At 39.3% G+C, this 22954-nt stretch overlaps 1 protein-coding gene across 1 annotated transcript in view; it reads left to right on the forward strand.

Annotated features, from left to right (window-relative positions):
- The window catches only part of LOC114346228 (protein glass-like), an 898758-nt gene that overhangs the window by 147376 nt on the left and 728428 nt on the right, over positions 1-22954 (forward strand). The window lies entirely within an intron of this gene.

Genomic DNA, 22954 nt, shown 5'->3' on the forward strand with positions numbered 1-22954 from the left:
TTTGAAATATATTAAAAGCGTATTTTTCACTTTTTCCTATTATTCGGTAGTCCCGCGAATTATTCGATCGTCCCAGGCGACGAGCTCCACACTGGGCACCAGGTACCTCAAAGACCATCGCCGTCATAAAATTTGTGGTCACTGTGCTCCAAAACCCCCAAATATAGTATTTGAACTCATTTCCGTCAATATTTCCTAAGTTCTAAATTTTTCATTTTCCATCTCTTCGAGATGCACTTTAAAAATGCATTTTCTCATGCACAAGACTTCACGAATACACAGTTCTCGTTTTTTTCTAAGCTACATTTTTGTTAAAAATAATTTTTTTGATAAAATATTAAATTTTTGAGATATTTACAAAAAACCGTCTAAAAAGGTAGTTTTTTGTCGAAAAATAAACATTTTCAATCGCAACTAACTCGAAAACTATTGACTTACATAAAAAACTCTATAGCACGAAAGTTTCTTATAATCAGTCAGTTTATCCATTTTCGGTCCTTTCTTGAATGTATGTTTTTTCAACCCTGAGAAGAGCTGACTGTCACTCCCAAGTAAAAGCAACCAACGGTAGAAATTCAACTTTGTGGAGGGTGGAGGGTAAGTAGAACCTAAATCCAACTTTTCATGCAATTCGGAGTAATCGGAGTTGCCCCTGAAAATTAAACGTCCGTATTTCCCGTTCATTTACTGGGCTAATAATATTTAAAGGGTTTTTACACAAACATTTTGGTGGCTCCGGCATGGACATTACTGTAATATTCCACAGTACATCGTCCTTTTTGGGAGATGATTACAAAAGTCTTAAAAATGGTCTTAACTGCTTCGTTTGAGCGTGTCTACCACTTTCTGAAAAATTTTAGAGTACAGGTTGGACGTGTTTCCCCGTTCCACCTCAATAATATATTTACGTTGTCGGACTAACAAAACGCGGCTGTAAAGTACCCCGCACAAACATTATGGAAATTAGGTCTCATTAGATTTAGTTCATACTTTTGTAAAATACTCTTTGAAGTATCCTGATCAAAAGTTTTCATGGGCAGATCTCGATCTGATGTAGGATTTTGAAGACATAGAGGCACAAACTCGAAAAATAATAAGATATACCGGGTATTTAAATTCCCGGAGTTACTGGTTATCTGGCAACATGTAGAGGTTAGGATCGAAGAAAAGTGCTAGTAGTCTAGGACTTTTTCCTGGCTATCCAATGGCGACCTTTGACCTTTAACTTGACCTTCAAAGTCATGTGAGCGGGAAGCTATGTTTCTAACTGCAATAATGAATAGAGTGGATATATGTACGTTTGAATATGACCTTGAAAATAATGGTCAAGGTTATTGGGTTAATGGGTTATAGATTCCAAAGTAATGTAATAGAAGTTTAAGATTTTTTCACGGCTTAACGATACCGACCTTGAACTTGACCTTGATCATGACATTCCTGATCGTATCAAGGTCATGAGAATTTTTATTCTCATGACTCTCCCGCGGCGAAATAATTTTGGTAGGAACATGAGCTTCATAAACATTGATAGGTAGCATCTGATTGATTTATATCTAAAAATTCAATTTGTAGCAGGCCGCCCCTGTATTACCTTCATGTGCACTCAACGCGCGGAGTCCCCGAGTTCCAGCGAGATGGGGCGACTACAGTCGAGCTTCCCCACTGCCGAGCCACCCGGAGACCGATGCTATAAAAGCGAGATTCAGCGGCGAATTCGTCATTCGTCATTCCTCATCCAGCGATTGAAATCTCCACAAGCGCGAGAGACTGCTCTTTTATGCAATAGACTTTTGAATTTCATTTATGCTGTGACGTGTGAATCTTAGTTAGGTAGAAAATAAATAAAGTATTTAGCGTTCTTTCCTTGGCTCGTTAATTTACCAATTTATATTATACGAAACCTACATCTGGCGCTCAACGTAAAGCCTACTTCAAGTCTCGACAAGTCAATAGTTCAGTCGTTTAGCTATCATACATCAGAATCCCGGATATCGAGTGCTCTTGCGGGGACTGGTAAAATGGTTGCAACCTTGGCTTTGTTTAGTCTACTTACTTAGCGATTTTAGAATTATTTCAATATTGTTAAGGATTTTAGACAAATCATTCGTCATCTGTGACTTTGATTGGTCGGATTTCTTAATAAAAGTTTTAGATAAATCATTCGTCACTAGTGACTTTGATTAGTCGAATTTCTTGGTAAAAGAAATATTCTGTTATAATTGTTAAGGATTTTAGACAAATCATTCGTCATCAGTGACTTTGATTGGTCGGATTTCTTGATAAAAGAAACATTTTATTATCATTGTTAAGGAGTTTAGACAAATTATTCGTCGTTAGTGACTTTAATTAGTCGGATTTCTTAATAAAAGAATTATCGTGATATGAAGGTTAGGAATTTTAGACAAATCATTCGTCACTTTGACTTTGACTAGTCGAATTTCTTAACCCAAAGAATCGATACAGGCATTCGCTTACACAGGCAGTGTCCGTGTCATTCTTTCGAAATAAATTTAATCAGTAAATATAAACAAATAGTATCAGATCTCGCGCATATTCGTAAAATTTTGACAGGATATTCGTTCCTCGGACTGTATTTTGTCGAATTTTATGAAGATTTAAACTTCAAAGGATCGAATCGAGCTTGGCTTCATTCTGAGCTTGGCTTTGTCTTCCTTTTATTAAATAGAGAAAGTACGATAAAACACTCGCTAGGGTTGCTTTGTTTGCCGGTTTCGCTAGAGTACTCACTATCAGCACGTAGTCCACCCCATTTGGGATACCTCAGACGATAGCACAGTGGCGGAGCGAGAAGTGAGGAGAAGTCCAAGACTACTAGAAAGAATGGCGACCGTCACGATGTCAGAAGACCAATTTAGACAATTAATTAACACGTTGACGGTTAACACCAATACGAATAGCAACAGCGGTAGCTTCAGCAAGTGTACAGCTCGTTTTAATGGCTCACGCTGCCACACAACGGTAGAAGCCTTTATAACTACCGTTAACATATACAAAGACATTGAGAAGATTTCCGACGCCGACGCCTTAACAGGGTTACCCTTATTGCTCACTGATACCGCAGCAGTATGGTGGCAAGGCGTCAAAAGTGAGGTAAACACGTGGAAAGAGGCTGCCCAACTAATCAGGAGAGCATTTTCCCCTAGTAAACCTCTCTAGCAAATATATGTCGACCTATTCTCTGTGAAGCAAGACCCAAACGTTCCGATTGATGAATTCATAACCAAAAAAAGGGCACTACTTTCACAGCTCCCGTCACAGAGACACGACGAAGAAACACAGATCGACATTATCTATGGGCTCCTGTGTATACATTTACGGAAAGAGGTGCCTAGAGATTCTATTAAAACGTTCGCAGAGCTACTAGAACGAGGCAGGCAGTGCGAACAGATCCAGAGAGAAGCTGAGGTACCAGTCATACTCGAGGCGACGCAAACTCAGTATCCATTCTGGTGTACTTAGATGATATTGTAGTGAAGTCAGCATCTTTCGACAAACACCTAACCGATCTAAGATTAATCTTCACGCATCTAAGGAAATTCAAACTGAGGGCCAAGCGCCGAAAATGTAAGTTTAGCTGCGATACCATCCGATACCTAGGGCACATCATCACCAAGGCTGGTATCGGTACGGACACAGCGAAAGTGGATCCAATTTTGTTACTACCAGAGCCTAAGAACGTCAAGCAGCTTCTCTCTTTCATACAGACATGTTCCTGGTATAGAGGGTTTATACCAGACTTTGCCCAGAAGGCTAGACCTCTAACGAACCTGACGAAAAAGAAATCTGTCTGGAAGTGGAAAAAGGCCCAGAAGGACGCCTTTGCGGAGCTTAAAAAAAGTCTGATGACCGCACCCATTTTAAGACAAGCTGATGGTAGCCTCCCTTTTGTAATAAAGACAGATGCCAGCTCCTATGCTCTCGGGGCAGTATTAGTCCAGGGGGAGGGTGAGAACGAGCACCCCATAGAATACGCAAGCCGACTGTTGACCGATGCGGAAAAGAATTACTCGACCACGGAGCGCGAAGCTTTGGCCATCGTATGGGCCGTATCCAAATTCCGAGGGTACATAGAGGCGTCCGAGGCGATTTTGATTACTGATCACACCAGCCATTGAAGTGGCTCATGAGCCTGAAGCCTCCTACCGGACGACTAGCTCGATGGGCGCTTCAGCTGCAGCCGTATAACTTGAAGGTTCAGTATGCACCAGGCAGGGTCAACGTAGTAGCGGATTTCCTTTCCAGACCGCCATGCGCCACCTATTCCGAGGACTGCCGCATCTGCAACGTAGTTATAGACCTTCCTCGTCAAACTGAGAAGGATATGAGATCGAAACAGCTTTCCGATCCTGAACTTATGGTCATCATATCAGCGCTGGAGAACCCTAATTTTCAGGAGACCGATCGTAAGTGGTTTACCCGTGGCTACCTCATGCACCAAGGGCTCTATCGTTATGGTGAGGGAGAAGAGGAGGACAACGCTAAGATAGTAGTTCCTCTCTCTGACATATCAGACATCCTAGAGGCACACCACAACGCCAAGACTGCCGGCCATTATGGGATCGACAAAACCTATCACAGAATTTCTAAACGGTACTACTGGAGCAAAATGAGACAGGACATCGCCAAGCATGTAGCCGCTTGTTTGGAGTGTCAACGATACAAAATCGCCAACCGAAAACCAGCTGGACTAATGCAGACTTCAGCGAGTAACCAGCGTTTTGAGGTACTGGCTATCGACCTTTTTGGTCCATTACCAATTAATTTCCGATGATGGTAATACCTTTTTTTTGGGAGGTGAGAATCTTCAAAAGACCGTCTGGGAAGGTGTCCCAGGTGTGTCGGGTTCAGTCCGTCACGCTTCACCGTGCCGAAACGCCTACCGACTAAACTCACCTCCTCTTCCTCCAGCCGACAGGTCTGGAACCGCTCTTGGCGAGCATTTCTGACCCGTCGACCTTACTCATAACTCCCCCGGGCACTCTCTGCGTGAGCTCTGTAGATTAAGTGGCCTCCCATCCGCCCCGCCCCGCACAAAGTCCGCACAAAGACCGGCCGGTGAAGACGACCGTCCCGTGCAGCCCATGTGCAGGTGGGGCGACCGGGGTGCCCCCAATCCAACACGAACTAGCAAAAGGATACCAGTCGAAAGTTACGAGCAACTCCAATTATTCGTGCTTTCATCAATTCGTACTCACACCCATACCCATTCATTCTACAGTTAAAAGTAAGCAGTCAGTGAGGTTGGGTGTAAAGGTCCTCCCCGCTACCTGAGACAAGACAAAAACAGACTAAATAACAAGACAAAACAGAAGGTAAACAAAACAAAACAATACAAGGCGATCAGCATTGATCAGATGTAAAAAGTCCTCCCCCTGCTGACTTCCGCTTACAACACGCAACACACTTGAGTAATAAAATTTGAGTAATTGAGTATAAATAATAAAAAATTAGTAAAACAAGATAAAATAAATAAATAATAAAACTAATTAAAATAAGACAGACAGCGTAGGTTGGATGTAAAGTATCCTCCCCCACTGGCTGCCCTCTACGACACAAAAAAAATAAAACGATAAAAAATAAATAAATAGACCGTCATCCCGCTTGAAGTCGCCTCTCTTTCTCCTCTTTGTGCTTCGTTGTCTTCGTGACGAAGGCAATGATCAGGTCGAAGTCTCTCTTGCTATTGATAGCTTTATCAATTAGATCGTGAGGCTCGCCTAGAGGGGATCCCAGTTCCAGCTGCAGCTCGGTACGCCCCGCCTGGTATGCAGGGCACACGAAGACGACATGCTGCGCATCATCCACCACTCCACACTCAGGACATAGATCGTCCACGGTTTTTCCTATACGATGAGTAAATTTCCTGAACGATCCATGTCTCGTCAAAAATTGTGTGAAATAGTAGCCGACGCGCCGATGCCGGCACTCGTACCACCTCACCACATCTGGAATCAGGGATCTCGTCCAGGCCGCCCTCTCGACTTCGACTGCCCATTCCCTTTGCCACATCTCTAGACTTCTTTTCCTTTCTTGTGGACCTGAACCTATTGCCCCGTTGCCCCTCTGGTACATTCGGACTCTTTCTCTGGCCAGGATGTGCACCGGGACAGACCCAGCCACCACCTGTAAGGCAATTGTTGATACGGTTCTGTACGCGCTGCACACCCTGATCAGAGGTTTCCTCTGTGTCCTTAGAAGCACGTCTTTATATTTTTTCATTCGAAGGACCTCGTGCCACACGGGGGCTCCGTATAAAACTATGGATAAGATGGATTGTGCCATTACCATTCTCTTCTGGGATCCAGGACCCCCTATATTTGGCATAAATTTATTTAGTGTAGAGGTCCTTTCTTCTGCCTTCCGACATGCTTCTTGTACATGCTGTCCGAATTTAAGCTTGTCGTCGAAAATAATTCCAAGGTACTTAACCGTCTTTTGGGGTCTTATTACGGAGCCTTTGTATTCGAATATTATGTCATCTGTCTTTCTTGGTCCCCTCAAGATAATGGCTTCTGTTTTCTCTACTGCTAGCTTTAGATCATTTCTCTCTATCCAATCCGCGGTCTTCTGTATTGCTTCATTTACTTTTTGCATTATTCCCCTATTCATGTCGTCTTCGACCAGTAAGGCTAGATCGTCCGCGTATGCAATCGCTCTTACTCCTCTCTGCTTGTTTACTTCTAGTACCCCATTGTATAATATATTCCAAAGTAAGGGTCCCAGGACTGACCCCTGGGGTACTCCCGCGGTCATCTCTTTTTCTTTGATATGCATACGGTTCTTTCAGATAGGTAGTCCTTTATTATGTTGGACACATACTCTGGAGCCCCAAATTCGACTATTCGGTCTACTATGAGACCCCAGTTTGCTGAATTAAAAGCATTTTTATGTCCAACAGAACAAGGACCACCCATCTTTCTTACTTGCTTTAGCCGCGTCCCTTATCCAGGTCGCGGCGTCGACTGTCGATTTACCTTTTCGAAATCCATATTGTTGATTTGATAACACTCTGTGATCTTCCAACACGCCTTCCAGCCTCTTCTTGATAAGCCCTTCGTAGAACTTACCAAGGCAGTCCAGAAGGCGTATTGGCCGATAAGAGGCTGCTGAATCGGGGGATTTCCCAGGCTTTAGGAGTAGAACTAAGTTCGCCTCCTTTAAGTCCCTGGGAAACTCTTGCTTCTGCAGTAGGTTGTTGTATATTCTTCTGATCAAACCTGGTTTCTCCGTTGCTATCATTTTTATTGTCTCTGGTGGTAGCCCGTCAGGTCCGGGAGCTTTCCCTGTCTTCATCTCCTGACCAGCGGTTCTTATTTCATCTTCCGTGAACTCCTCTACCATCGTTGGAAATATCTTGATGAAATTTTGATGATCCTTGGTAGGAAAGAGGAGCTCAGCTGATTCCATCCGCTGGTCTTCGTAGAGTCTATATGGGGCTATTATTTTCAGCGTCTTCATAGTGATCTTGTACGCATCGCCCCATATATCTTCGTCCAATGCTTTTATCAGGGCCTGCCACTTTTTTTTCTCTGGTCTTATTTTTTTGTTTAACGTTTTCTTTAGATCTTCATATATTTCCTTGAGCTCGAGGCTGCCCTGGCTTCTAGTATAATTCCTTCGAGCTCTGAGGCATCTCTCCCGGAGACTTTCTATCTCATCCGTCCACCAGTAGGGGGATTTTTTATTATCCTTTCTCTTTACGGTGCTGCACTTTCCAGTGCTCTTCTCATTCGGCCAAGGTCAGAAATCTCTCCTTCATTTATCTTTCTGACCTCCGATAGGTACGTGGTTTTGTTGAAGTAAATTTCCGTGTGCCCCATCGGCCGCCTTATTCCCCCTTTAACCTTTATTTCGTATTGTACATACCAGTGGTAGGTGAATAACTGATCGTCAAGGACATCCCAGCCGTGCACTCTCCTGGATAGCCCTTCACTCGCGAACGTAATATCAATGTGTGTTCGGCTGACCCCTCTTACGAATGTTGGTTTGTTATTGTTTAATACTTGGAGGCCAGCCTGAGCTATCCATTCATTCCATATTTCCCCCTTTCTGTCGTTTATGGGAGCACCCCACAACCTCGATTTCGCGTTAATGTCCCCGGCGATTAACACTTCTTTTTCGTTCGTGGCGGCGCTCATTATTTCGTCTACGATTGCTTTGTACCTTATCATAGGGATGTTTGGGGACACGTAGCATGCCAGTAGGCTGAAATCCCTCAGTTTGATGAGGATATGATTTCCTCCCCTGACAATACCACGCACTCCCAAACCCCTATTTCTAAAGAGTACCGCCACGTTCTTCCCATTATCCTGGACCCAACCACCGGCTGATGTTATTTTTTTTTTGGTTCCGGGACGATGAGCAAGTCTATTTCTAGCTTGCAGGCTTTTGCGTGAACAAGGTCGTGAGCTCGGCGTGCCCTGCCCACGTTCACCTGCAATATCCGTATACCAGGTTGATCCTTGAGGTCCACTTTGGTTCAGTTCCCAGAGGTCGTTTCTGCGTCGGACTCACGTCTTTCGAAAAAGTTAAAAAGCATAAAAGCTAAAATAAATAAATAAATAATATAAATAAAATAAACAGATACGGTATATAGATAAAATATGTAAAAGTAAAGAATTCAATAAATAAAAGTGGTTTAGTAAAATCGAAATAATAAAATAAAATAAAATAAGTAAAACAGATAAAGTAAATAAAATAAATTTTATAGATATAAAATAACACCTAGGTGGGCTGTATATGGGCCCACCTTCTTTTTCCAAGCAGTCCATTTTAAGTTTGTTTTGCGTGTTTTAGGGGTTCCCCTCTCCTCCCCTGCCGTATACAAGGGCTCGGTACGACGGACAGGCCATCCTGTCCATCCTATGCCCTTCTTCTGTGCATACAGAGCAGTACGGTTTATTACCGCAGCTTGCAACTGTATGTCCCGTTTGGAGACAATTATAGCAGCACGCCGCTCTGCTCTCTTCCTTGCAATCATAAGTGTTGTGCCCAAACTTTAGGCACTTATAATACCTAACTGGGTTGTGCCTCTCCATTATTGGACACACGACCCATCCCATTTTTATTGAGCCGTACCTCCTCAGCTCTTCCGCTCTGGAGGGGCGTACGGCTATCGTAGCTACCTGCTCCCCATATCTGTTCGTTCGTAGAGCCTTAACATCTATCTCTCTCTCAGGAACGCCTGTATAGCTCTTTATCATTTCCTTTAGAGTTTCTTCACCAACCCCGGGGTCCAACCTAGTAATCGTGAAGAATGTCTCTTTTCTTCTGATTGCCGTGTCCATACCGTTCATTTTGCTGTCCAGTTCAGCCCTCAACTTCTCCGCAGCCCCTCTTCCCTTTAACTTTACAAGTAGATCTCCCCCATTCGTTCTTTTTAACTTGTCCACTTTTAGACCGATCTTTCCAATGTCGATTTTTTCTCTCATTTCGCTAAGAACTTCGTTATATTTTTTGCCTCCCATCTTTATAAGGAGGGCTTCTTCTTGTTCTGCTTTCTTCTCTGCCTCGAGTTCCTTCCCTCTTACTATCATCTCCCATGAGATATTTTCCCTCCGCCCCACATATTCGAGGGCTTTCCTTATGATCTCCTTGTTAAGGTCGTTACCGGCTACGACCCGTACAACCTCTGGTGTTTCATCCATCTCTTTCTTAATTTTGGTTATAGCCTTTTCTGCTAGGTCATATATATCGCCACCCCTTTCTTTTCCTATTCCAGCGACGAACGTGTACCAAATTATTTTTTATTTTCTTTCCTCCTAAAGTTTTCAAGGAATTTGATTTCTCCCTCGTTCACTTCCTCTAGTGTTTCTGCCAAGTCCTCTCCCACGTCCTTTATTATATTTTCTACCCCCTTGTCCTTCGCATCCTTTTTTGTTACTATCAGACATGTTTTCTTCTCGACCGTTTCTAGTAACCCCCTTGTTTCCACTTTGTCTTTATATATGCTTTCTCCTCCCATTTACTATTACATATACTCATGAAGTTTTTTTTCCTCCCCCCATGTTTAGAGCCCTTTTAATTTTTTCTTGCTCTTCTTTCTGTCTTTCTTGTCCCACTTTTAGCTTGCAGTGGTCGCATTTTACTTCTTGTTGTGTTTTTTCGGCTATACTGTCGTCTTCTTTTTTGTTGTTGGTGGATTTTATGACCCCTAACAGTTTTTTAAATTCCTTGTCCATCTCCACCTTTTCCCCCTTTTCTTCGCTTAGGTTAGTAAATATCTCTATTAGTTTTATATTTAACTCTTCGAGTTTCCTGTTTATTTTTTGTTGTTTGGTTTCGTTAGGAAACTTAATACTCTCTTCGAGTCTCTCCCTCTTTAGATCATTTATGCCTGGTTGCACCAACAGATCTTAAGCTCCAGCTTAGCTAAGCTCTACTTATAGATAGGGCCTCCTTGAGTATCACTTACGTTGCACCATAATTTTAGATTCTTACCTTATTATCAATTATATCTATTATTATATTATGGTATTCTTATTGTAATATATTATAATTATATTATATTAATTCTTATGATATTCTCGACTTAAGCTTAAGATCTGTTGGTGCAACCGGGCATTATTCTTTCTAGACTGTGTCCTTTCCGTTTCTTCTTATTCATGGTTTCACCATCAAGCAGGAAAGAGGCTAACACATTCTCCTGAATATTTTGCCATTCTTTTTCTATTTTTTCCACTTCCTCTTGGGATCTTTCCTCCCCTATCTCATCGTCATCATCTTCACTGTTTTCCAGCATTTCATCCCCTACTAGTGTCGACTGTTTTGGGGCAGTTGACCTGTTCATCTTCTGTTTCTTTTTAAATGTGTTTATGAGCTCCCTCTCAAAACTGTTCATTCCTTCTTCCCATTTCAAGTCGTCGGGCGACTGTTTTTTCCTATTTTCATTTTCCATGTCCCTTTTATTGTCCGTGTCTCGCCGATGGTCGTCTTCACTCACCCCCGTCTGTTCAGGATTTTGTTTATTGGTACTCATATACATTCCCACGAGTTGGGACGTACTATACGTCAGGCGCGGCAGTGCGCCTTTACCACGCCAAGGCTTGGTTACTTCGGGAGGTCGCCAGGTATCCCGAAGGGATCGTTTGTGATGCTCTAACCCTCGCATCTCTCATATCTTTGGCACGATGCCTTCCACCGTGATAGTGGGGATTGTTTTATTGAGGTTTACTCCTCTAGGCTTTTTTCACGGTTGCCTCCGGACGCAGTGGCAGTTTGTATTCACAGGCTACCTGGAGTTTCCGCGTAACTGCTGCCTCCCCTGTTACGCGGGATTTGGAATGGATGTGTAGTGGGAAGGTGCATTGGTGGGGTAAGACATGACGGCTACTCGCAGTGGGTATGTCGAAGAAGTTTTCGAATAGAAATTTGTGATCGGAGTTCGACGGCGGAGCCCCCCGCACGGTGCTTTGGGGCCCCTTATCGACCCCCGGTCACAAGGCTGAGGTGGACGAGATTAACTTTTAGGGATTAGAGTAGCCGTAGGGAAGTTGGAGGGTGCTATACATCTGCTGAAGCTGAAGGCGTATGATGGTAATACCTAATATTTATTGTAGAGGATACCGCAAGTCGTTGGGTGGAACTGTTTTCGCTTCCAGAAGCGACAGCTGAAGCATGTGCCAGCGTCCTCTTGGATGACGTGTTTCTACGTTATGGGTTACCCCGTCGAATAATAAGCGACAACGGCGTTCAGTTTATTTCCGTTGTCATCCAGAAGCTCACGTTCTGCCTGGGTATCAAGCACTCGTTTATTCCCATGTACCATGCAGAGGCAAACCCAGTGGAGAGGAAAAATCGGGATATGAAGACCCAACTCTCCATCTTAGTTGGAAAGGAGCACCGTACTTGGAGTAAACATTTAGCTGTGATATGATTCTCTATGAATTCAAGCAGATGTGACAGCACAGGTTACAGCGCTGCCTATTTGACCTTTGGACGAGAACTACGGGCGCCATCCGATGTTACGGACGATCTCAGTTCGATTGTCCAGAATGAGAATTTCATCGCCAAAATTTCACCAAAATTGCGGCGATTAGCCGACGCACTTGTACTCGCGAAAGAGATTACGAAAGCGACGCAAGACCACAACCAAGGGTACGAGAATCTGAAACGCAGGCCTAGTCCAATCTACAAACCTGGCGATAGGGTTCTGTTACGCTGCCGTTTCCTTATAAATGCTGCGAAGGCCTATTCTGCTAAGTTAGCTCCCCGCAAGGACGGTCCATATGAAATAGTTTGCCAACGAGGTCCTTGTAGTTATTCCATTGCCAGTCCGGACGAGCCGAACGTTCCATTGGGGGTATATCACGCCTCTGACCTCACTCTTTACAAGGGTGACACTGAACCTTCACCTCCAGCTGTAAGGAAGCTACACAAACGCGGTAGACCTAGGAAGGAGAAAGGCTCTACTGACTCCTGTGTTACTCCTGACCCACAGGATCGTCCTGCAGTTTCTGACAGCTCGTCTAGACGACTTCGCGCAGTCAGAGGGGGAGATTGTAGCAGGCCGCCCCTGTATTCCCTTCATGTGCACTCAACGCGCGGAGTCCCGAGTTCCAGCGAGATGGGGCGGCCACAGTCGAGCTTCCCCACTGCCGAGCCACCCGGAGACCGGTGCTATAAAAGCGAGATTCAGCCGCGAATTCGTTATTCCTCATCCAGCGATTGAAATCTCACCAGCGCGAGAGACTGCTCTTTTATACAATAGACTTTTGAATTTCATTTATGCTGTGACGTGCAGGGGCGTGCGGTGAAATTTGAAACAGGGGAAGCAATTTATAAAAAAATTGTAAAAACATCTATTTATAATGTAATTCAATTCTTCTACCATTTTTCGAAAACTTGTCTATAACTTCCTTGTACAGACGTGGATATTGTGACATTTCTTTAATCAGATTATATTTAATTGAAAAAGAAAACAAGAAAAATCCTTTATAAAAGGTATACATACTACTAGGTATACTGTATACTCCCTAGGGAGTAAAAGTACTTTGTCTCCCTAGGGACGAAAAGTAGGTACGACTTTCCTCCCTACAATCAGGTCAGGAAATGTATACTTTCTGTAGAGGTAGGTGGAAAAAAATATTAGTAACTCACTGGCAATATTTTTTGTGTCAATACTCAATATCCTCAGTCTCATATAAAGCTGTTCTGAAGGTAATGAAATCAAGTCAAAATATTGTCCATAAAGACGCATCAAAGATTTTGTTTGTTTTTCAGGAAAATGTGTTTTTCTTAATGTATTAAAACTGCACAGCTAAAGAAAGTCTCGGTCATCAAAATTCTTAAAACCTATTTTCCATTCGTTGGCATATTTGATCTAAAATCTGGTAAATAGTATAGTCGGCGAGTCGGCGGTAGCACGATTCGACATCTCAAACATTATCAGTGCGTACCTAGTCGTTTCCTTTTAGGCTCAAAACTTATTGCCATCATATTATTTGAGCATTTTTCAAAGTCATCTCTTTTTGTTAATAATATCTTTAAATACGCTAATTTTTTTACACAGAAACCAATCTCGTTTATCTTGCATTGCAATACATTAAATAAATTATCTGAGAATAGAAATATTTCTGAAAAAAGCTAAGTTATAAAATAAAATTCAAATAATCTAAACTATCCAAAAATCCTCTCGAGCTATTTATGGTTTCTGTATCCCACTTTTCACATTTTCACCATTTTCCAAAACACTAATACATATTTTATAATTTATTTATATAAATAATATTTATATTTAGTATTTATAATATAAATAATTCTATGTATTTATTTATATAAATAATTCAATAAAATCCATCTTCATACTTTCAAAAAATCAGTCAACGAAGCCCGTCATTTTCAAATGCTGGTAAATCCCATTTAAATTCACCAAAAACATCTTCGTATGCAACTGACAAAACTGCTTATAAGCTAAAGATATACCCCAAATTTGAACTCACCGCTCACTGTGTAACCCCGATGATTTTTACATAGGCTGGAGTCGCTGAAGAGAAGCAACTTAAAAATCAGATTATTATGCCGATATAACTCCGAATACCACCGTAGAAATACGATCATGGTCCGAGTACGGAAGGATGCAGCATGCAGCGCTGCTTATACGAGTATGAGTACCTATTTCATTGCTTTGTTATTTACTGTATGACAAAAATAGAGTAAAATACGTTTGTCTTTTCTTATTAGGTAGGTACTTGCTGCTTGTACTACATAATTAAATATTCTCGTATGCAACTTAAAATCCTGCTTATTATGTGTTTGTTCAATTTTTTTTAAATTATCTCAGTTACTCAGTTGGTACGGCATTACTACGGAAACCAAGGGAAGCAATGCTTCCCTTGCTTCCATGGACTGCACGCCCCTGGTGACGTGTGAATCTTAGTTAGGTTGAAAATAAATAAAGTATTTAGCGTTCCTTCCTTGGCTCGTTAATTTACCAATTTATATTATACGAAACCTACAAATTCAAATAAACTACAGATAGGAAACCATACGTTATCAGTAGATGAAAAAGGCCGATTCTCGCTCACCGTGGGAAAATTCTGATCCAGAATCGGCATACCGATTCTCGCTCACCGTGGGAAAATTCTGATCCAGAATCGGCATACCGATTCTTGACCATCGTGGTACCTATCCATCAGGGTCCTTGGCATCGATGGCTCGTTGAAGGTACCTATCCATCAGGGTCCTTGGCATCGATGGCTGGTTGAATGTACAAGAAGTAAAAGAAGCGATCAACAATGACCAGAGAGTCGTAAGAAGATTGTGGATTTTGAAAAGGCAAGAGGCAATGTATGCACCAACATGTGAAGTACATGACAATGGCCATTCTGAACGTTTATAAAAATGTGAAATGCTATACGATCATCATCATGACAATGCCCATTCTGAACGTTTATAAAAATGTGAAATGCTATACGATAATCATATATAGGGCTGAAAATATAATATTTGTACAAAATTATGAAAAATCAAATATTTTGAATTATTTACAAAAATATTTTAAATAACAAGTTGTTTATCAACATTCCGGATGTGGATGGCTGATAAGGAAAGAGTGCAGACGATATTTTTGCAACAACAGGAAACCGCTAAAGATATGACAAACCACAATGCTAGAAGTCCGGATGTAGTCAGATGATAACATGTAACCTCAGATATTAGTATTATAAACTGTTATCAGTTTCCGGTAACCAGAATAACATATTTTTACAGGAAATGTGTTATCGTGGTTAACGGAAAAAATATGTTATTGTGGTTAACGGAAAAATATGTTGAGACAAAAACAACCACACATAGACATTGCCAAAACGACATTACAGCATATCTTCTTTGCTAATGATCCGATTGTGACGTATGGGGTGTCAAATGAAAGCGGTGGCGACACAGAAGCCAACTGTCAATTCTTATTCTGTCAACGTTCAACATTAACTGTCAATTCTTCCTCTTTCCGTATAGTGCCTAACAGAACGTGACGTGAATGACGTTACTTGAATGACGTGTCATTAACGTGACGTGAATGGCGTGACGTGAATAACGTGACGTGAATAACGTGACGCGAATGACGTGACGTGAATGACGTGACATTCGACGCAGAACGTGACATTTGAACGTGAATGATGTGACATTTACGCGACATTCGACGCAGGAGGTGTGCTCCAAAGTTGGAATTTATTGAGACATTTCACGCAGAACATGATCAGTACTAGTATGAATCCCATCGAGTACATACATAGGGTAATGGAATTTCAAAGTAAACTCAACCTGTTAAATAAAGATATTAAATCATATGAGGATTTAAAACAAATTAATAGGCAATTCGATAGTCTGCATATTAAGGGGCAAACGTGGAGGTCTGAAGAGCAGCAGCAGCAGCAGCAGCAGCAGCAAGGTCTTTACGCCTTTAGAAAACTACCACAAGCTACATATCCGTTAAGACGTATTCAGCCTACACCATGGGGGCCAGCAACAACACCAACAGCGAGAATATGAAAAGTGAAATAGACAATGTCTTTGCAATGTCTTGTGTAATATTAGCATCTGTATTTATCTTAATTTTAAAAATTATTGTTGAAATTGTAAAGAGAAAATTCGAATCTTCATGTAATTTAAGACTTGATCAGTAAATAAGGTCTTTAAATAAAAACCAAAAAAAAATCTCTACATTATTTATTTATACATAGAAAAATTACAACGGTATTACAGTAGAAGAAAACCAGTGTCGTAGACGATCCACATTTCTTTCGGTGCATGAAAATAGTCCAACAGCGTGGCAGGGGTTTGTAGCAGGACCAACGTTTCCAGTAGCAAGAGGCGTACCATCAAACTTGCAAACATCAATAATAAGGGGAAAAACTCCAAAAATGTGACATTTCTTGCTTAAAAATGCTGCCTTTTGTTCTCCTCGGACATTTATGTAATCAGCGGCATACAACAACTTGGTTTCAAGTATTTCATTTAGTTTGGACAATTCTACTGCTCCATCAGAATATCGAATGCCAAACAGTTTTTTCTCCACATATGATGCAGTCTTCTTATCCTCATTACTTAGCGCATTGAATGGTTTCGGAGGTAAAAAGATGTAATGGCTTCGTTTAAAACCTATTTCGATGGTAAGTTCTTTGGGAACAAACCACCCGTCCACATCGAATCCCTGAATATCTACGAATGCTACTCTCATGATGACTGCTCGTGTACTACTGACACCTCATGCATCTAATTTAGACTTTTTACAATTTCGGTGAGAGGGAAGTACTCCCTTACACAGTCGTGAATAATAATACAATAGGCCTTGGTGTTGTCGGGAAAACCGTTATTCGCTTCAATATCGAGTTTTACGTCAACGGTGGATGCTTTCATGCTTTCTTCTTGTTTCGAACAATCGATAACAAACAATGCACGATTCTTAAAAGCTAAGAAATCGAGTAGAGGTCGTTTTTGTTGGGAATGTATGTAGCTTGGGTAAAATTCGGTATAGTTGAAATAGGCCTCGTTGTAGTCAGTTTTGCTAAAATCCAACTGCATTCTCTCGTTTGGCCAGTATTCTCCATTTAACGATAATCTAATACTTTGGATGCTGACATTGTCAAATAATGTGGGATCAGATGTGATCGTGTTACGTTTACCTGTTTGAAAGAAAACAATGACATAACGTGGTCTTTCAACGGATGTGCTAGTTTTAACAGCCCAAACTTCACGCCTAGCACCTTTGGTAATGGCAGGCAATTCGTGTAATTCCCACTTTCTAAATGGAATAACTATAGGCTGATCTTGTTGAATGGATTTCATAAGTTCCAATTTAATTTCTTCATTTGGAAATATGTGCTTCACTCTGAGTTCAATGTTGATAATTTTAATCTTAGCGGTTGTAACAGTTGTAGTTTTGTCAGCGTTTTGTTTTTCTTTAATAACTATGCAATCGTTGTCATTTCGAGCTCGAACTAGTCTTATTGTTTGACGGCCACACGTAATCAATGGATAATCATTAAAAATATTGAAAATATGCTTAAGAGACATCTGTATGCCGAAGGAATGATCTGCAGCGATTAGAATTGGATCCTTAGGGTAATTCCATCCAGCCATAACCATATAATTAGAATCTTCTTGAGTATAACATGTCATGGCACGTACAGTGTAACGATACGAAAACACTTCAATTTTTTATTAGCTTTCAGCTGTTGCAGAAAACATTATCTTTCATTTTACCCTGTATATCATACACGTAATATTCGTTAAAAAATTACGCCGTCAAAAAATTCCTAAGTAGAATCCTAATGTTTCTACGCTTTAGCGTAGATAGATATATTTTGGTGTTTACACAAGTGTCTGTGGGCAATTTCAACGTTCGCTATAAAGTTAATTCCTTTTCCATGTCAAGACATATCCAGAATAAACATTGAGAAATTAAAAGTAGTGAAATAAGTGGATTGTTTGTTGTTCTTCTTACTTAAGTCAGTCCCATTTGGAATGATTAATTGGCTATCTTTTGTTAAGCCGAAATGGAATTGAATCATCTAATTGCGACGTATAAACACCAAAGATCGTCCAAATTACATCGTTTATTTTTCTAACTAATGGCTATAATTTATTGGCATCTTAACGCAGAGTTAGTGTATTGGTTTATAGTTCGCTAAATATTGTGTCATGCAAAAAAAGCAGGGCTTAGCATTTTGCTAGGATTGGTTAATATTTGTCATCTGGAATCACGGTATCTCATTTTTGATTGGCTGGACTAACGTTTTGTGATATATTTGGGAGAAATGGTGCTTTTCAGGGCTGTTCTTGTTTCTGTAATTGGTTTTGGATTCGTCAATTATTTTGTCATGAAAAGGACAATATTTTATTGATTGGTTGGTCGGATCATGAGGTGTGAACTGGAGGAAGAGTGGTATGTTTTCTGGGGTAGGAGTGATGAGGAGGTAGCTTAGATGAGCATTATCGATCAGCCAACGATGTAGAGAGGTCGAACTTTTGATTGTGCAGTGTCCAGTGATGTCTTCGTAAAACACTGGAAGAGTTTGCACTTAGGTGCAAGTATGGAGATCGTCGATTTGGCTACGGGGTTTGATGGTCGGTAGTCAATGACTTTTATTCACACTCCTGTGACACCTCCTTTTCTTTTGGAATTCAATTCATATTGGTCAAGCAGTTCTTATTAATAATCATGGTGAAATGAAGTGTGCTTTTACGTCACAACAAGTTATGTAAGTTACAAAAACAAGTAAAGCATTGCTGAACTTTTCAAACTACATACTCCTGTAAATTCGAAGTTGTACCACATCAGTATTGTATTTTTGTGGTAGTGAAGTGAAAAGTGCTACGACAGTATATCTGGACTTTGCGTTGGAAGCTGGAGGACATTAAAGCAGAGAGACAAAGGTACCTTCTTGATGTTGTATTTATTTGTATTTGTGGACAATACCTCTTAAAATAAAAAATGTAAAACCAAAAAGAGGTCAACCTTAATTTCTTTTTTTAATAATTTTTTTTTGTTTAATAAATAGTATTAATTTTTAATAATGTTGGCTTGTTACTAATTAACCATCTCCCTTCTCTCTGGTCAACTGAGTAAGAAATAATAAGGTAGGTTTTATTTATCTTTTTTATCTTTATTACATATCTTTATATGAATATATATTTATCTTGAAATGATTATTTTTATTTAGTTACCTTTTAATTTGTTTGGTTTATTTAAAGAGTTTTTCTTTGTCTTCCCTTTCAAAACTAAAAGATCAAAGTGGCGCCCTATTCGTGGGACCGTCACACATAAATATGTCGCCCAAGCTAGGGGCCTTAAGCATAGTCTTATTAGCTTTATCGTAGTTAATTTTTTATACAAATTTCTGTCTATTTATAGACCGGGCAGTATCGTCGCCCCCGCTAGCGCAATTATTCCGATTCGATTTTTTTGCACAAACTTACTCAAAAAGAGGCCCTTATAACATATCCACAGGGTGCCGGGCGGTGCCGTGGTCGATAAACAATTTTTTTTAAACAAATTCACAAAAATAATTTTTTATTTCCACCAATTTTTTTTAGATAATTTGGGTTATTCTGAGCAAAAAAGGTCTCCTGCCATTTTTCTCTAAAATTGACTGTTGTCGAGTTATACGCGATTAAAAATTTGAAAAATGCGAAAATGGCCATTTTCAAGGCTTCATAACTCGATTAAAAATGATTATTATGAAATTCAAAAAGTGACAAAATCAAGATTCAAATACCTTCTTCAACGTTCTGAGATTTTTGTCACTGTTTTATTACAAAGCTGTTATTTTTAGTTATTAACAATTAGCGGTATAGTCCAACTGTATCGTCGCCCCCGTTAGCGGAACTATTTCGATTCGATTTTTTTGCACAAACTTACTCAAAAAGAGGCCCTTATAACATATCCACAGGGTGCCGGGCGGTGCCGTGGTCGAAACATTTTTTAAACAATTTTTTTTTAAACAAATTCACAAAAATAATTTTTTATTTCCACCAATTTTTTTTTAGATAATTTGGGTTATTCTGAGCAAAAAAGGTCTCCTGCCATTTTTCTCTAAAATTAACTGTTGACGAGTTATACGCGATTAAAAATTTGAAAAATGCGAAAATGGCCATTTTCAAGGCTTCATAACTCGATTAAATTATTATTATGAAATAAAAAAAATGTAACAAGATCAAGATTCAAATACCTTCTTCAGCGTCCTGAAGAGATTGTTGTCATTATTTGATTACAAAGCTGTTATTTTTAGTTATTAACAATTAGCGGTATAGTCCAACTGTATCGTCGCCCCCGTTAGCGGAACTATTTCGATTAGATTTTTTTGCACAAACTTACTCAAAAAGAGGTCTTTATAATATATCCATAGGGTGCCGGGCGGTGCCGTGGTCGAAAAATTTTTTAAACAATTTTTTTTAAACAAATTCACAAAAATAATTTTTTCATTTCGGACAATTTTTTTTTTAGATAATTTGGGTCATTGTGAGTAAAAAAGGCTCTGTTCATTTTTCTCTAAACTTGACTGTTGTCGAGTTATACGCGATTAAAAATTTGAAAAATGCGAAAATGGCCATTTTCAAGGCTTCATAACTCGATTAAAAATTATTATTATGAAATTCAAAAAGTGACAAAATCAAGGTTCAAATATCTTCTTCAACGTCTTGGAGAGATTTTTGGCATTATTTTATTACAAAGCTGTTACTTTTAGTTATTAGCAATTAGCGGTATAGTCCAACTGTATCGTCGCCCCCGTTAGCGGAACTATTTCGATTAGATTTTTTTGCACAAACTTACTCAAAAATAGGTCCTTATAACATATCCACAGAGTGCCGGCCGGTGCCGTGGTCTAAAAATTGTTTAAACAATGTTTCGACCACCGGCCGGCACTCTGTGGATATGTTATAAGGACCTAATTTTGAGTAAGTTTGTGCAAAAAAATCTAATCGAAATAGTTCCGCTAACGGCGGCGACGATACAGTTGGACTATACCGCTAATTGTTTATAACTAAAAGTAACAGCTTTGTAATAAAATAATGACAAAAATCTCTTCAGGACGCTGAAGAAGGTATTTCAATCTTGATTTTGTCACTTTTTGAATTTCATAATAATCATTTTTAATCGAGTTATGAAGCCTTGAAATGGCCATTTTCGCATTTTTCAAATTTTTAATCGCATATAACTCGACAACAATCAATTTTAGAGAAAAATTTCAAGAGACCTTTTTTGCTCATAATGACCCAAGTTATCTAAAAAAAAATTGGTGGAAATGAAAAAATTATTTTTGTGAATTTGTTTAAAAAAAATTTTTTTAAAAATTTTTCGACCACGGCACCGCAAGGCACCCTGTGGATATGTTATGAGGACCCCTTTTTGAGTAAGTTTGTGCAAAAAAATCTGATCGAAATTGTTCCGCTAACGGGGGCGACGATACAGTTAGACTATAGCGCTAATTGTTAATAACTAAAAATAACAGCTTTGTAATAAATAAATGACAAAAATCTCTTCAGAACGCTGAAGAAGGTATTTGAATCTTGATTTTGTCACTTTTTGAATTTCGTAATAATCATTTTTGATCGAGTTATGAAGCCTTGAAAATGGCCATTTTCGCATTTTTCAAATTTTTAATCGCGTGTAACTCGACAACAGTCAATTTTAGAGAAAAATGACAAGAGACCTTTTTTGCTGAGAATGACCCAAATTATCTAAAAAAATTTTTGGAAATAAAAAATTATTTTTGTTAATTTGTTTAAAAAAAATTGTTTAAAAAATTTTTCGACCACGGCACCGCCCGGCACCCTGTGGATATGTTATAAGGACCTCTTTTTGAGTAAGTTTGTGCAAAAAAATCGAATCGGAATAATTGCGCTAGCGGGGGCGACGATACTGCCCGGTCTATTATGTTACGAGGGATATCAGAGAGTTATACAGTTTCGTTGGATTTAATTTAACAAAAAATCTCTGTTTCCTCTACCTCTTTGCTTTCTGTTTGTGAAAATAGTTATTATTATTTTCAAAATTTATTGTTTTTTAATGCTACCTTAATTGTTTGTTTCTTACGACTAAGAGAAGGGATAATAAATATTTGTTTTTAATTGTCTTTCATATTTACTTGTATAATGTTGTACACATGTTTGTTTTAATTGTTTAAATTTATTATGCGTAACAAAGAATTTTTGTAAATGGCTTGTACCTACATTGTTATGCATCTTATAAGGTATATTGAAAATTTCAGCAAATTTTAATTCTAGATTTACTGTCAATTTATATCTAGATTTTTTAAAATTTTTTTTATTGCTAAAGACTGCTTAATTATTAATTTTTTATTTAATTTTTCAAAAAACTGAAACGGTTTTTCAGATTTAATTTTTTGTCTCCCTTTGTCAAACCCAATTGACCTTTGATTTCGTCTTGTTACTTTATTGTTTTTAATCTTTTGATATACTAATATGAGGTTCATTATTTTTGTGCTTTTATCGAATTAAATTAACGTTTCGTTTAGAGATCGTGTATTACCTTTTAGTAGGTCTATTTTTATTCTAATATGTTTGCTTTTGTCAATTAGTTCAATGTGTCGATACCTATATAAATATTTCGTCACGTACGTAAATTGAGCTCTGTTTATGATAGCATCAGAATTCGTAGACTCTCATTGATAGTACGAGAGCTTGAGAGAAATTTTTGGAATCTATTTTACATCCGTATGTTTTTCAATTATTTTGTTGATACAAGAATCTGACGATAATTGTCGTTTATTTCATTGTTTTAGTTGCAATTTGTTAACTAATTATAGCGGTGAAACCGTTATGATTTTTCTATCAGTTAATTTAGTGTCTTTTTGAGGTCATAATATATCGTGGTAGATATTTGTTTATTGGTGCTTGAATGTTTCTTTGTGGTTTAATTTTTTTTGTTTTTTTGAGATGCTCTCTGAAACATACAGGGGACGTGACTCTCTGA

The sequence above is a fragment of the Diabrotica virgifera genome, chromosome 5 (genome assembly GCF_917563875.1).
Source record: "Diabrotica virgifera virgifera chromosome 5, PGI_DIABVI_V3a".
NCBI lineage: Eukaryota > Metazoa > Arthropoda > Insecta > Coleoptera > Chrysomelidae > Diabrotica > Diabrotica virgifera.